The sequence below is a fragment of the Lepidochelys kempii genome, chromosome 1 (genome assembly GCF_965140265.1).
Source record: "Lepidochelys kempii isolate rLepKem1 chromosome 1, rLepKem1.hap2, whole genome shotgun sequence".
NCBI classification, from domain to species: Eukaryota; Metazoa; Chordata; order Testudines; family Cheloniidae; genus Lepidochelys; species Lepidochelys kempii.
This window is the reverse complement of record NC_133256.1, coordinates 292,195,625-292,211,756: the sequence shown is the minus strand read 5'-3', so window position 1 is coordinate 292,211,756 and position 16,132 is coordinate 292,195,625. Positions and strand designations below refer to the sequence as shown.

The following is a 16,132-nucleotide window of genomic DNA, read 5'->3' as shown; positions in this document are numbered from 1 at the left end:
GTATTCCAGCTCCTCCCAGTTTGACCTCCATAACCAATGAAGTGTGCAGCCCTTTAGTAAATAAAGTGTCTCGTATGAATGTATGTGTATATATATCTTTCCACCATGATAAAGTTGGGACAGGTGTAAATCTAGAGTAACTGAGATAAACCACCATAAATGCAGCCACTCAGGGGTTAAAGAGCAGAGCCAGCCCCTCTGTGTAGAGACAGGTAGAAGGCAGCATTACAGTTTAGAAGTGGAAGTGAAGAATGTTGTAGTCAAATGAAACTGCAGGATGAATTTAACTCAACAAAATAGATTGACCTAGGACAAGATTTAACTAGACCCTTGGGACTAATTATCATAATAATTATGTAACCCTTCTGCCAGGTGGAGTTGGCAGCAACAAGGCCAAGGTTCTAGGGGATTCTCTTAACAATACAATGATTTAACTGGGCAGCAGGAAACCTCACTGCCAGTACAACCTCTGCATTTCCTTTCATTTCGCTACTAGTCCCTACACCAGGTCTAAGGCATAGCCCCTAGAGCTGCTTGTCAGTGATTTACCTCTGGTAATCACTGAACAGAAACTGAAACATAAACACCACCCTATACCAGAAACCTACTGACCGCTATACTTACCTACATGCCTCCAGCTTTCATCCAGACCACACCACACGATCCATTGTCTACAGCCAAGCTCTACGATACAACTGCATTTGCTCCAACCCCTCAGACAGAGACAAACACCTACAAGATCTCTATCAAGCGTTATTACAACTACAATACCCACCTGCTGAAGTGAAGAAACAGATTGACAGAGCCAGAAGAGTACCCAGAAATTACCTGCTACAAGACAGGCCCAACAAAGAAAATAACAGAATGCCACTAGCCATCACCTTCAGCCCCCAACTAAAACCTCTCCAACACATCATCAAGAATCTACAAGCTATCCTGAAGGACCGACCCATCACTCTCACAGATCTTGGGAGACAGGCCAGACCTTGATTACAGACAGCCCCCTAACCTGAAGCAAATACTCACCAGCAACCACACACCACACAACAGAACCACTAACCCAGGAACCTATCCATGCAACAAAGCCCGTTGCCAACTGTGTCCACATATCTATTGAGGGGACAGCATCATAGGGCCTAATCACATCAGCCATACTATCAGAGGCTTGTTCACCTGCACATCTACCAATGTGATATATGCCATCATGTGACAGCAATGCCCCTCTGCCATGTACATTGGTCAAACTGGACAGTCTCTACGTAAAAGAATAAATGGACACAAATCAGATGTCAAGAATTATAGCATTCAAAACCAGTCGGAGAACACTTCAATCTCTCTAGTCACTTGATTACAGCCCTAAAAGTGGCAATTCTTCAACAAAAAACCTTAAAAAACAGACTCCAATGAGAGACTTCTGAACTGGAATTAATTTGCAAACTGGACACCTTTAACTTACGCTTGAACAAAGACTGGGAGTGGATGTGTCATTACACAAAATAAAACTATTTCTCCGTGTTTATTCCTGCCCCCCCCACACACACACTGTTCCTCACATGTTCTTGTCAACTGCTGGAAATGGCCCACCTTGATTATCACTACAAAAGTGTTTTTTTTTTCTTTTTTTCTCTCTTCTGCCGGTAACAGCTCACCTTACCTGATCACTCTCATTACAGTGTGTATGGTAACATCCATTGTTTCATGTTCTCTGTGTATATAAAATCTCCCCACTGTATTTTTCACTGAATGCATCCGATGAAGTGAGCTATAGCTCACGAAAGCTTATGCTCAAATAAATTTGTTAGTCTCTAAGGTGCCACAAGCACTCCTTTTCTTTTTTTGAACAGAAACTGTGACTCTCAGTTGAGTCTAATCAACTATGTCTTTAAACACCGGTAAGGGGACAGTCAAATAGTGTCTAGGACTCTTTAGGCACCATCCACACTCCCATCCCATCTCTATCAGGCTTTGACATACCTACTCCCTGCTTTGTGGATGAGGTTCAGTTTAAAATGATCCCCTCAATCAGAGCAGGCTAAGTACAGTTCTGCTGCCTTTTACTCAAACAGGGTGGCTCCTTTATGAAAGATACAGTGCCAGCTTCTGCCCTTATGTACATAATTGCAATCCCATTGACATCAATGGGGTGGCATGCCTGTAACTGAGATAATTGGCCCCACGTGTAAGTTTCTTTCCCCTCATTCCCACCAATCATTGCTTATTTTTTCCTGTTCATTGCATTCTGCCAGGCTGGCATTTCTTCCTAGTTTGTTGACTGTTTTTAGAGTATACTTCCAACCCTGCCCCCCCCACCTCCACCCCCCGAAACCCCACACACCCAGCCACTTTAGCAGCACCAGGAGTATTGATTATTGTCATAAATAGATGCTGAGGTACTCAGCCTGTTCCAGAAAGAAAAGCAAGTATCACATGACTAAAAGTGACTCTTTATATAAGTCAGCCTTACTTAGTCTTAGAATCTAGAGGTAACCCATTTTTCCCACTGTTGTCTGTCCAGAGCTAGGTGCTTGACTCCATCATAAGTCATGTCCATGACAACAGCATCCTTTTCAATCATCTTTCAATAAGTCATTCTTTGTCCTCTATGCCTTCTTTTCCTACCATCTGCCTTGGAGTAGCCATCTCTGTCTGACTGTTGAGTCCACAGGCTGCTGACCCATAAATGCCCAAGTATTTCTTAAATAAAGCTGGTGAAATGCATTCATCTTCCTATTATGGACTTCCACTATCTGCCACATTTCTGAGGTGTAGTGTTGGGAAGACAATAAGTGTTGTTTAATCTCATTTTAGTGTATAGGTGTATCTTATTACTTTTCCAGATATTTGACAAACAGGAAAATGATTCACTGGCTTTTCCGATTCTGGCTTTCACTTTGTGAGCTGGCCATTAGCAGATATTGTACTTCAAAGACAAAATCATCAACTCTTTCATACTCTTCTCGATCAATCTCAAATCTGCCACAATTGACAGCATTCTCTCATATCTCTATGATCTTACTTTTCTGGATACTGATGCAAAATTCCACTTTAGCAGCTTCTGCTTGTATACTTATAAAGAGTCTTTTCATTCCACCCAACCTGGTATCCAGTATGACTACGTCTAGCTCTCAGAGCTTATATTTTGCCCATACAATACCAGTGTCTTCAGCAGCAGCCATGGCTCTTCTCACCAGCAAGTCAATGACAATGCAGAAAAGAAGTGGGGATAGCACACAACCTTGCCTTATATCAGTGACAATCTTAAACCATTCCAGGTTTCCACTCTCTATCCTGAAGCAGCACACAGTCTCATCATATAACACTTTTATCAAATTAACAATCTTTGCTAGAATTCCAAGATGTCTCAGGATTTTTCAGAGGCTTCCTTACCTAACAGCAGTGCCTCGATCTGCAATGAGGACCCATTGTGTTAGGTATTGTACACATGATAAAATAGTTCCTACCTGGAAGAACTTGCAGTCTAAGTACACAATACAAAGCAGTGGATAGCAACAAATAAATAAGAAGGAAAATGGAGATGGGAGGATGAAGGTACAATAAAAGGTCACATCATTCAGGTTTCTAGTGTACATATCTTGTGTTTAATGATATTAATACCAGTTGTAAAATAAATCTAAATGTTTCTCAAAACCCCACTCATTAAAAAAAACTCCTTCTTTCTCACTCATCAGCCACAAAACAGAATATCCACCCATCCTCAACCACAGTACAGTCCCTATTCCTTTACCCATACTCCATTTATACATATAATTTCAGTTTCAACTCTGTTCCTAAAGGGAGAGCTCCCTTTAACCAAAATGCATGTAATACAAATACAACAACAAAATTAACACATTATCCACATTTAAACACATTTAGCAACATAATTTCAACAGCTACAATTTTTCCAGGCTTCTCTCACTAATTTGTGAGAATTTTATATGTTACATTAAACTATATTAAACAGTAAGGTTTTAAAATCAAGCAACTGAAAAGTTAGAAAAGGGAAAAAAATAAGATTCCCCATGCAATCATAATTCTTCCCTTGTATATATCCATTATAACACAGCCTTTATTTATATACAATTTTTTCCTTATAAGATGGTCAGTAGGGTTTGAACCAAGGGTCTTAAGAACCTCAGCACAGGCTTAATCTACTTGGAGAAATCAATAGCAGAACTAGGCTGTTATCCTCTGTGTGGACCAATCCACAGAGAGGGACACAACACATACTTTGCCAATGGTAATATAACTATACAAAATGACTGGAGGATAGCTAACGTGACACCAATATTTTAAAAAGGCTCAAGAGGCGATTCTGGCAATTACAGGCCAGCAAGCCTAGCTTCAGTACCAGGCAAACTGATTGAAATGATAGTAAAGAACACAATTATCAGATATATAGATGGACACGATATGTTGGGGAAGAGTCAACAAGGTTTTTGCAAAGGAAAATCATGCCTCCTCAACCTATTAGAATTCTTTGAGGGCATGGTCGTGAAGGGTGATCCAGTGGATATAGTGTATGCCCCCATATTCTTCATAGAGATATTGTTGTGATATGAGTATGGCATAATTATGATGTATTTTGTGCAAGATAAGGCATGTGAGAGATATAATTGGAAAGGTTATAATTTACTGAATATGATTATACTACTTGTATGCATGTATCATTTCTGCATCTGAATATTGAGTACGTATCTGTACTACAAATTCTGTTTACACATGGGGAACACTCACCAGACAGAATGCAATCAGTCCAGCGGGCTGGCTGGAAACAAGTCAATGGACCATTAGGGAGAACAACAGGTATTAAAAGATGCTCATCTCCCACCGGGGAAGCTTTCCTGAGAACGTTACAAACAGCCTCTGAGTTATGGGACATGTGGGACATGTGACCAAGTTACCTGGTACTGAACTCCATAATAATATTAGTGTTTTTCCCCTGACCGGGGTGGTAATCAAACTGGGAGACAAATGATTCCCGCCATATGCAAAGCCTATTTAAGGCAGAGGAATGACATCATCGGGTTCATTTTTCACTAACTCCCCACCCAAGAAAGAAGGCTGCTGGAAACACCCAAGAAACAAAAAGACTGAGCTGTGGTGGAAGGGCTGAGCCCAGGCTAGAGGGTGTTTGGCCTGTAAAAGGAATATCTGGAGTTTTAAGCTGCAAGCAAGTCTCTGCAATCTGCCTAAAACATCAGTTTGGGTGAGAATTTGCCACTTGTAACCAATTTATTTAGTATATTAATCTTAGATTGTGTTTTGCTTTATTTGCTGGGTAATCTACTTTGATCTGTTTGCTATCCCTTATAATCATGTAAAATCTATCTTTTGTAGTTAATAAACTTGTTTTTGTTTTATCTAAAACCCAGAGTGTGGAATTCATAACTGGGGTGCAAAAGCTGTTGCATGTCTCTCTCCACATTGAGGAAGAGGGCAAATTTCATGAGCTTACGCTGTGCAGCACAAGATGGTATAATTTTGGGTTTGCACTCCAGAGGGATGTGTGCACTTGAGTACTGGGAAGTTCTCTAGCTGACCTCAGCATCTGGTGTGTAAAGCTGCAGATGGGTGTGTCCTTACCTTTTTGTATGCTGGTTAAGTGCAATCTAAGCCTGGCTGGCTTGCCTCATCAATACAATGAAACGGCCCAGGCTGTTGGATCAGGCAGTCTCAGTGGTACCCCAGTTCCAAGTGTCACCCTGGGGGAACCCGTTACAGTGTACTTGGACTTTCAGAAAGCCTTTGACAATGTCCCTCACCAAAGACTCTTAAGCAAAGTAAACTGTCATGGGATAAGAGGAAATGTCCTCCCAAGAATCAATAACTGCTTAAAAGACAGAAAACAAAGGAGGGAATAAATGATCAGTTTTCAGAATGGAGAGAGGTAAATAGCAGTGTCCCCCAGAGATCTGTACTGGAATCAGTACTGTTCAACATATTCATACATGATCTGAAAAAGGGGTGTTAGGGTTCCTCCCCACTCTGAACTCTAGGGTACAGATGTGGGGCCCGCATAAAAGACCCCCTAAGCTTATTCTTACCAGCTTAGGTTAAAAACTTCCCCAAGGTACAAACTTTGCCTTGGCCTTGAACAGTATGCTGCCACCATCAAGCGTTTTAAACAAAGAACAGGGAAAGAGACCACTTGGAGACGTCTTTCCTCAAAATATCCCCCCAAACCCTAAACCCCCTTTCCTAGGGAAGGCTTGATAATAATCCTCACCAATTTGTACAGGTGAACACAGACCGAAACTCTTGGATCTTAAGAACAATGAAAAATCAATCAGGTTCTTAAAAGAAGAATTTGAATTAAAGGAAAGGTAGAAGAATCACCTCTGTAAAATCAGGATGGAAAATACTTTACAGGGTATTCAGATTCAAAACACAGAGGATCCCCCTCTGGGAAAAACCTTAAAGTTACAGAAAACAGGAATAAACCTCCCTCTTAACACAGGGAAAATACACATAAAACAAAGGATAAACTAATCCACCTTGCCTGGCTTACCTATACTGGCTGCAATATTGGAGACTTGGATTAGGATGGGTTGGAGAAGATGCATTTCTGCCTGGCCTCTCTCAGTCCCAAGAGAGAACAAACACGTAAACAAAGAGCACAAACAAAAGCATTTTCCCCCACAAGATTTGAAAGTATCTTGTTCCCTTATTGGTCCTTTGGGTCAGGTGCCAGCCAGGTTAGCTGAGCTTCTTAACCTTTTACAGGTAACAGGATGTTGCCTCTGGCCAGGAGGGATTTTATAGCACTGTATACAGAAAGGTGGTTACCCTTCCCTTTATATTTATGACAAGGGGTAAATAGTGAGGTGGCAAAGTTTGCAGATGACACAAAATTACTCAAGATAGTTAAAACCAAAGCAAACTGCAAAGAGTTACAAAAAGATCTCAAAAAACTGGGTGACTGTGCAACATGGCAGATAAAATTCAGTATTGATACATGCAAAGTAATGATATTGGAACGCCTAATCTCAACTTTACATACAAAATGATGGGATCTAAATAAGCTGTTACCACTCAAGAAGGAGATCTTGGAGTAATTGCGAATAGTTCTCTGAAAGCATCTGCTCAATGGGCAACAGCAGTCAAAAAAGCTAACAATGTTGGGAACCATTAGGACCGGGATAAAAAATGAGACAGTAAATATGACACTATACAAATCGATGGTATGTTCACAATACTCTGTGCAGTTCTGGTCACCCCATCTCAAAAAATATATATTACTAATGGAAAAGGTACAGAAAAGGGCAACAAAAATGATGAAGGGTATGGAACAGCTTCTATATGAGGAGAGATTTAAAAGACTGGGGCTTTTCATCTTGGAAAAGAGACGACTAAGGGAACGATATGATAGAGGTATACAAAATCATGAATGTTGTGAAGAAAGTGATTATGGAAGTGTTATTTACCCCTTTACATAACACAAGAACCACGGGTGTCATAACCATACAGCTAAGGGTAGCCTAGAATTCCTCCTTCCCTTTAAGGGGTTAAGAAGCTCAAATAGCCTGGTTGGCACCAGACCAAAAGGACCAATGGGGAAACAAGATAATTTCAAATCTTGGGGGGGAGAGGGGAAGGCTTTGTTTTGTGTATTCTCTTGGGAAGCAGAGAAGCATCAGGTTAGAAAACTCCTTCTCCTATAAACCATCCTAAAAGTCTCTCATATTACAAAAATTGTAAGTAAAAAGCCAGGCAAGGCATGCTAGATTATCTTTTGTTTTGCTTGTGAATTTTTCCTTTGCTGGAGGGAGGTTTATTCCTGTTTATTGTAACTTTGAAACTAAGCCTGGAGGAAGTTCTGCTGTGTTTTTGAATCTTTTGTTACCCTGTAAAGTTATTTTCCATCCTGATTTTACAGAGGTGATTTTTACCTTTTTTTAAAATAAAATCTTTCTTTTAAGAACCTGACTGATTTCTCTATTGTCCTAAGACCCAGGGGTTTGGGTCTGTGATCACTTTGTAACCAATTGGTTAGGATATTATTCCCAAGCCTCCCCAGGAAAGGCAGTGTAAGGGCTTGGAAGGATATTTTGGGGAACAGGAACTCCAGGTGGTCCTTTCCCTGATTTTTTGTTAAATCACTTGGTGTGGGCAGCGTACCCTCCAAGGCCAAATAATTTGTGCCTTGGGAAAGTTTTAACCTAAGCTGGTAGAAGTAAATTTAGGGGGTCTTTCATGTGGGTCCCCACATCTGTACCCTAGAGTTCAGAGTGGGGAGGGAACTTTGACAAGGGGTCATCTAATTAATAGGCAGCAGGTTTAAAACAAATATAAGAAAGTACTTCTTCACAAAACATACAGTCAACCTGTGGAACTCATTGCCAGCGATGTTGTGAAGGCCAGAACCATAACTGGGTTCAAAAAAGAATTAGATAAGTTTATGGAGGATAGGTCCACCAATGGCTATTAGCCAAGATGGTCAGGGATATAACCCCATGCTCTGGGTGCCCCTAAGCCTCTGACTGCCAGATGCTGGGAAAGAAGAAAAGGGGATGAATCACTTGATAATTGCCCTGTTCTGTTCATTCCCTTTGATGCATCTGACATTGGCCACTGATGGAAAACAGAATACTGAGCTAGATGGACCATTGGTCTGACCCAGTATGGCCATTTTTATGTTCTTATTTGTGAGACAGCAGTGAAATGGTGGATATGATTCTCGGTTCTATTTCTGGCTCTGGAAGCAGTGTGGTCCAGTGGTTTAGAAGCAGAATAACTAAGCTCATGATTTTGGCACATTTATTTTGAAAGGTTGAGTGGAATGGACTTGAGGCTGTAATGTTAGAGACCTGGGTTCTCTTCCTAGCTTTGCCAATGCCCAGGTCTGCCAGACCTTGTATAACCTTTGTTTTCTTATATGTAAAATGGTGGAATGACCGTTTCTGCCTCCGGAGCTGAAGATGTGAGGTCAGTAATAAGACCTGTGAGCTGTACAGAAATATTACCAGCATTCAGTCATTGAGACCAAACCTTCTGGCTCCCAGCCCAGTGCAAGTTTCCCCAGTATAAAGGATATTTGGAATATATCCTTTAAATATATATATTTAATTTAGTTTAAAATTACAATAAAAATACATTAAGATTGCAAAGTCTAACACAAAATTAGGAAATGCTAGAATCAAGATTGCTCCCAGCACCTTAATTTGGCCCCTTTGTGCATCTGTATTATGATGCAGTCTTTAATTATATGATTACATATTATTTTTTCCACAAGACCCTTGTCTTAAGGATGGAATCTTCAGAAAATTTAGCTGCCACTCTAACAAACATCTGCTGAACATATGTGAACTTGAGATTTTTTTAGTGAAGTTTATAACTTGGCCAGATTTGGGCTAATTTTCATAATGATGGCACAAGGCACATCGCTATCAAAAAGGGCACCGCATTGCCAAATTTCTAAGTCCTGGCCCCAAGTATGCAGATGGTAAAGCTCTTCAAGGAAAAGGTCATCAGAATTTATTTTTAGCACAGGTAAAATAATGAATTTTTCTGTAACCTCATTCTCAGAAACAGCTGAACCATTTTAGCTTCCAAACTTTCCAAACTACTTCGGCCTGACGCAGACAACCAGGCATGGAAAATTTCAGCCCTAAAGGTTATAGTGCTGCAAAGATATGAGCAGCTGAAAACTGGATCATGTACTGGGACGTGTCAGGCGTGTAATAATAAGGGCTGGGAGAGTTTGACACTTTGCCTGCCAAATGCATGAGTGTCATGTGAAAGGTGTCACACTTGACAGGCCTTCATGGGACAAGTGCCCTTGTCCTCTCCTTCTCCACCTTAAAAAAACAAAGCCAAACCACATCATACAATTATTTGGTCCAGGCTTACTGAAAGGTTGGGGGTCTCAGCTTATCCTGTAGATTGGGGTGGGTGAACTACAGTGCCATTTTAAGCTGGCCCGCGAGCTCCCACTGGGGCGCTGGGTCAGGGGCTGCACCATGCAGCTCCCGGAAGCCGCGGCATGGCCCCACTCCAAGGGTCGGGGCTGCTCCACAAGTAGGAGCCGAAGAAGGGACATGCCACTGCTTCCGGGAGCTGCTTGAGGTTAGCGTCGCTTGAAGCCTGCACCCGAGCCTCTCCCCACGCCCCAACTCCCTGCTCTAGCCCTGATCTCCCTCCCACTCTCCAAACCCCTCGATACCGGCAGGGAGCACCCTCCTGCACCCCAAACCTCTCATCCCCAGCCCCACCCCAGAGCCCGCACGCCCTGCTGGAACCTGCTCCCCTGCCTCAGCCCTGATCCCCCTCCAAACCCCTCGCTGCCAGCTCACAGCACCCTCCTACACCCCAAACTCATCCCCAGCCCCACCCCAGAGCCTGCACCCCCAACCAGAGCCCTAACCCCTCCACACCCCAACCCCAATTTTGTGAGCATTCATGGCTCGCCATACAATTTCTATTCCCCAATGTAGCCCTCAGGCCAAAAAGTTTGCCCACCCCTGCTGTAGATACTACATGTATGTCTGTGTGTGGGGCAGGAGCTCTTGCCCAAGTGGAGGAGTGCATAGGTCAATTGATCTTGGAGGCCTGTTGACTCTGGGCATCTAGGAAGTTGAGGAAGCTCTCCCCTCACTACTGCCACTCTGGTATGACACCTGCTCCCCTCCCTCACTACTGCCCCAGGTCTGACACCCGCTCCCCTCCCCCCACCACTACTGCAGCTCTGGTCTGACACCCGCTCCCCTCCCACTACTGCCCCTCTGGTCTGACACCCGCTCCCCTCCCTCACTACTGCCCCAGGTCTGACACCCGCTCCCCTCCCCCACCACTACTGCCCCTCTGGTCTGACACCTGCTCCCCTCCCACTACTACTGCCCCTCTGGTCTGACACCCACTCCCTTCCCACTACTACTGCCCCTCTGGTCTGACAACTGCTCCCCTCCCCCCACCACTACTGCCCCCTTGGTCTGACACCCGCTCCCTTCCCACTACTGCCCCTCTGGTCTGACACCCGCTCCCCTCCCCCCACCACTACTGCCCCTCTGGTCGGACACCCGCTCCCCTCCCCCCACCACTACTGCCCCTCTGGTCGGACACCCGCTCCCCTCCCCCCACCACTACTGCCACTCTGGTATGACACCTGCTCCCCTCCCTCACTACTGCCCCAGGTCTGACACCCGCTCCCCTCCCCCCACCACTACTGCCCCTCTGGTCTGACACCCGCTCCCCACCCCCCCACTACTGCCCCTTTGGTCGGACACCCGCTCCCCTCCCCCCACCACTACTGCCCCTCTGGTCTGACACCCGCTCCCCACCCCCCCACTACTGCCCCTTTGGTCGGACACCCGCTCCCCTCCCCCCACCACTACTGCCCCTCTGGTCGGACACCCGCTCCCCTCCCCCCACCACTACTGCCACTCTGGTATGACACCTGCTCCCCTCCCTCACTACTGCCCCAGGTCTGACACCCGCTCCCCACCCCCCCACTACTGCCCCTTTGGTCGGACACCCGCTCCCCTCCCCCCACCACTACTGCCCCTCTGGTCTGACACCCGCTCCCCTCCCCCCACCACTACTGCCCCTCTGGTCTGACACCCGCTCCCCACCCCCCCACTACTGCCCCTCTGGTCGGACACCCGCTCCCCTCCCCCCACCACTACTGCAGCTCTGGTCTGACACCTGCTCCCCTCCCACTACTGCCCCTCTGGTCTGACACCCGCTCCCCTCCCCCACCACTACTGCCCCAGGTCTGACACCCGCTCCCCTCCCCCCACCACTACTGCAGCTCTGGTCTGACACCTGCTCCCCTCCCACTACTGCCCCTCTGGTCTGACACCCGCTCCCCTCCCCCCACCACTACTGCCCCTCTGGTCTGACACCTGCTCCCCTCCCACTACTACTGCCCCTCTGGTCTGACACCCACTCCCTTCCCACTACTGCCCCTCTGGTCGGACACCTGCTCCCCTCCCACTACTACTGCCCCTCTGGTCTGACAACTGCTCCCCTCCCCCCACCACTACTGCCCCCTTGGTCTGACACCCGCTCCCTTCCCACTACTGCCCCTCTGGTCTGACACCCGCTCCCCTCCCCCCACCACTACTGCCCCTCTGGTCTGACACCCGCTCCCCTCCCCCCACCACTACTGCCCCTCTGGTCTGACACCCGCTCCCCTCCCCCCACCACTACTGCCCCTCTGGTCGGACACCCGCTTCCCCCCCCCACTACTGCCCCTCTGGTCTGACACCCGCTCGCCCCCACCCCGCCTTCTCGGTCTCCTCGGCGCCCCTTCCGTTCCATCAGGCAGGGCCAGGAGCCCGGTTGGGTAGCCCAGGAGGCGTCTCCGGCAGCAGCCTCCGCCCAGCCACCTGGCTGCTGCTGTAGCGGCCGCAACGACACCCCCTTTGTCACCATTCCCCGGGAAACCGGCGCCTTGTGCTTTGGGCCGCGAGCGGCAGCCGGTCCGGGAGCAGCAGGGGCAGCCGCCTGCCCCAGACAAACACAAGGGCTCCCTCCTGCTGCTGCTGCTGCTGCTGGGGACACGTCATGGTGAATAAATAAATAAATAAATCCACTCACCCAGTGGCAGCGAGAGGAGCCGGCGGCGGGATTAGATCCAGCCCACCGAGCCCCAGCTAGAGACCAGGTAACGTAACCGACCCCTCAGGAGGGAGGAGGCGGAGGCGGCCGCTTATCTCGGCGCTTGCCTGGGCGGGAAGGGGGCTAGCACCCGGGCTAGTGTGCGTGCCCATCGTGCGTGCCGGCTGCTGCCCCCGCCGTGCGGGCAGCGGGCCGGGAGTCGCTCTCAGACACGCGCTCCAGAGCCTCTGCTGCCGACGCTGGGGTGTGAGTGGGATGCAGGCGGCCCAGTGGGCTCGCTTACTGACACCCACCCTGCACAAACAGCGGCTGGCATTGGCTTGTGTGCGGAGAGAGGATGCCCAAGCAGCCTCGCTCATTGCCACAGAACCCCCCGCCCCCCACACACGAGCTGCTGCCCTTGGGTTGTGGGCAAGGGGCAGGTATCCCAGCACAGCCTCAGTCACTGCGCCAGGGGCACACCACAGTTGCTGCTGCCCTTGGATTGTGGGCAAGGGGCGGGTACCCTAGCACGTGACAGCCTCAGTCTCTCTCTCTCTCCCACACACACACACACACACACACACACGGCACCACTACAACTGCTGCTGCTCTTGGATTGTTTGAGCTGCAGGTTCCCCCCCGCCCCACTGCCAGCCGCTGCCGCGGGCACACACAAAGAGCGGCGGCCAGTGCTCTCTCCCATCCCCGCAAGCTGAAGTGCCCCCGTGTGGCGGTGGCTTGGGCACCCGGCGCCCCCCCCCCCCCCCGCCAGTCTCCGGAGCCGCGGAGAGAAGCGCAGAAGCCGCCCCCGCTGCGCGGCGCCGCACCCTGGCGCGCTGTAGGGCGCTGCCGGTGGGACCGCTCCATCCCCCAGGGGAGGCGTCTCTGAGCGCGAGGCCGGGGCCATTCCTGTGACTGCCCCTTATTCTGAGGCGCTAGCCGCGTTGGGAACCGCTGCTTGGCAGCGCCGGCGGGAGAGGAGGCGAGCGCGCTTGGCTCACGCCTTTGTGTCTGCGCTGCAGCATCACTACGCGCCTCCTCGGCGCTCTCATCACACAGCCCGGCCCCCGTCTCCTCCCCCGCGCTGGAGCTGCCCCAGGCTGGGCGTGCTACTGGGCAGACCACGGGCCGCCGTGGCCCGTCTCGTCGTCAGCGCCCTACAGCAACTGGCTTGCCCAGGGGCAGAGCCGTGGGGTGCAGCTGCCAGACAGGGACGCGCCCGCGGGCGGCGGCTGGCGATGCTCAGCGGGCGTGGCGGCTGCTTCGGCCCCTCTCCTACCGCGCACCCTGCGGTGGCCAATAGGAAGCGGCGCGGAGGCGGCGGCTGGCCGCTGGAGAGGAATGGAGGATGAGGACGGGAACCGGATGCGCCTGGGAGGGGAGGTGGGCTCGGCCGCCCGGCATTGCCCGGTTGGTTCGTTCAGGGGAAGTTGGGGCCGCCTGGAACCCAGCCCTGCAGTGCTGAGTTCACTCAGCATAAGCCTGGCAAGGGGTCGCGGTGATGCCTGCCGCCCGGAGACTGCCCGAGTCTAGCGCTCACTGAACCAAGGCACTTGCACACTGGGGAAGGCTCCAGAGGGAAACGTGGGAACTTCTAAAAACAACAACTCGATCAATTTATTATTCTGAGAGGTGGGGCTGAAGGAAGTAGAGATCTGTCTCCTGAGCTGTGGAAAAATTCGGCCAGAATAAGTCTCCCGACTCTGCAGCTCTTATGTATTGCTCTGATTACTACTACAATCATTCTGGTGTTGGTTATGGTGGATGATATTTATTGATCCAGCGGTGTCACTGGCACTGTATAGAGGGAGAAGTAGACATGGGGGAGTTCATTTTGTTACTGCAGCTACTTCATATACTTCAGCATACTTCCAGATACAAGGGGTGCAAAGTAGTCCTAAAGTTCCTTCAGGGAATGCTTCCAATTTAAGGGGCTTCCTTAGCAGGAGGAGCATAATTAGCCCTGCTCTACCACCCTGATTCTGTTGCAGGGTGCCCTGGTACATGGGGCATCAGTGAGGCACTGCCATGCCTCAGCTATTTCTGGCTCCTGGAATGGCTCATATAATGTTACAGCTGAAGCACAAGTTTAGATCAGGTCAAGAAGCTGCCCACCCCTAAACCATGCTAGGTTTAACTGTCCCCGGCAGTCCTAGTATCCAGAAGGCACATTATCTCCTCAGTCTCTGTCCCAGGCATAATATCAACATAGGAATGAGTCCCCCTGAGTTTTCACATCTCTGGCAGGGACATTTCAGACATGCAGAGTGCATCACATGCCCATTGGTGAAGTAGGAATCTTACTAAGATAATTGTTGGAAACCTGTGTGGTTAAAACATCTGAGCAAACTGAGGTCACTGGCTTGTGGAGCCTTCCATATATGTTTCACTGGTCTTAATAGTAATTCTTTGTATTGCTGTAGCTCAAGCTACTTATCAAATAGTAATGAAATAGGTGCATACAGCTTTCTTTGCAGGAGTGGGGCTGTAAACTCAACAGCACACCAGATAAGCCTAGCAACATACCAGCCCAGGTCTAAAGAGAGTTGAATCATATGAAGGTCATGCTTAAACGCAAATATTTTGGACAGATAGAAAAAGTAGGAAGAAATTACAAGAGAGGGCCAATAAAGGAAAGGAAAATGGTTTATGTTTAAGTTAGTTATATTTGGTAATATTAATAAGATTCATACTTTTTTTAAAAAAGAGAACCTTCTCCCCTCTCCTTTAGTTCTAGACTGCATATTAAAGTTCTTTAATATTGAAGATTTCTGATATTGTTTTTGATAAAGAATGCTGAATAAATGCAGTTTCTCTGACCATTAAATCAGTTTAATCAGTTTAATCAGAAGAGAGTTGAAGATGGCTTTTTCAATTAGACATTTCTCTTAAGTGTGTAACTTAGTATGGAGTAATAACTGTATGAGAAGTTAGTGGTAGTTTTAATTTAGTATTGAGCTTTTATCTTAGTGATTTTATCTTGTCTGTTTTCCACAATAAAAGCAATAGTTGTCAGGACTGCCCCTAGTTAGAGGTCATTTCCTTTATCATAAAAATGTCGCTCTACTAGAATACCCAGTATCTGTGTTCATTCCACCCATATTTATCCTTCAAAATACACCTTTACATTTCCCCCTTCTGTTTTCTTATCATAGCCTTCAGGGGTTATAGGTAGGCTAAAGAGGAAATGTAATCTTAAAAAAGGGATGACAAACATCAGAGGGTGAAAGGTAAAAGACAAAGTGGAAGGCTGAGTGAGTTTCATCCTGGGGGAAGTATTATTACTTGCAGGGATTTCCTGGACCTTAATCTTTCCAGGTTAGCTAATGTAGAATAGTAGATCAATTTTTCAATTATATGTTTTTTAGTTGTTTTCAGCTTTATCTTATTTTATTGTTTAGGTAGTTACATTAGCTACCTGTATGCCATTGCAAGGTTGTGCTTATTGATGAATCGTAGGTCATTCCATCACAAAGTTGTTCTTCAGCCCTTGGCTTTGCTATTTTGTAAAACATTGATCAGTTATGATGCTAATACTGATACAATTTTAATGTGCATAAGAGAAAAGTTAATGAACAAGTGAATAACA

At 47.4% G+C, this 16,132-nt stretch overlaps 1 protein-coding gene and 1 long non-coding RNA gene across 4 annotated transcripts in view; one reads left to right on the top strand and one right to left on the bottom strand.

Moving 5' to 3' along the window:
• The window catches only part of LOC140905174 (uncharacterized), a 111,277-nt gene extending 98,492 nt beyond the window's left edge, over positions 1 to 12,785 (bottom strand). The window contains exon 1 of the long non-coding RNA XR_012156780.1: positions 12,541 to 12,785. This is a non-coding gene — a long non-coding RNA (uncharacterized lncRNA). The remainder of the gene's footprint in view (positions 1 to 12,540) is intronic.
• The window catches only part of SLC16A7 (solute carrier family 16 member 7), a 148,075-nt gene continuing 144,273 nt past the window's right edge, over positions 12,331 to 16,132 (top strand). For 2 of the 3 annotated variants that reach the window (XM_073327956.1, XM_073327958.1), the window contains exon 1: positions 12,331 to 12,607. The gene's annotated coding sequence lies outside the window, so the exon portion shown is untranslated. Of the gene's footprint in view, positions 12,608 to 13,676; positions 13,927 to 16,132 lie in introns of those variants that run through there. The other variant, XM_073327960.1, reaches the window with a different exon arrangement.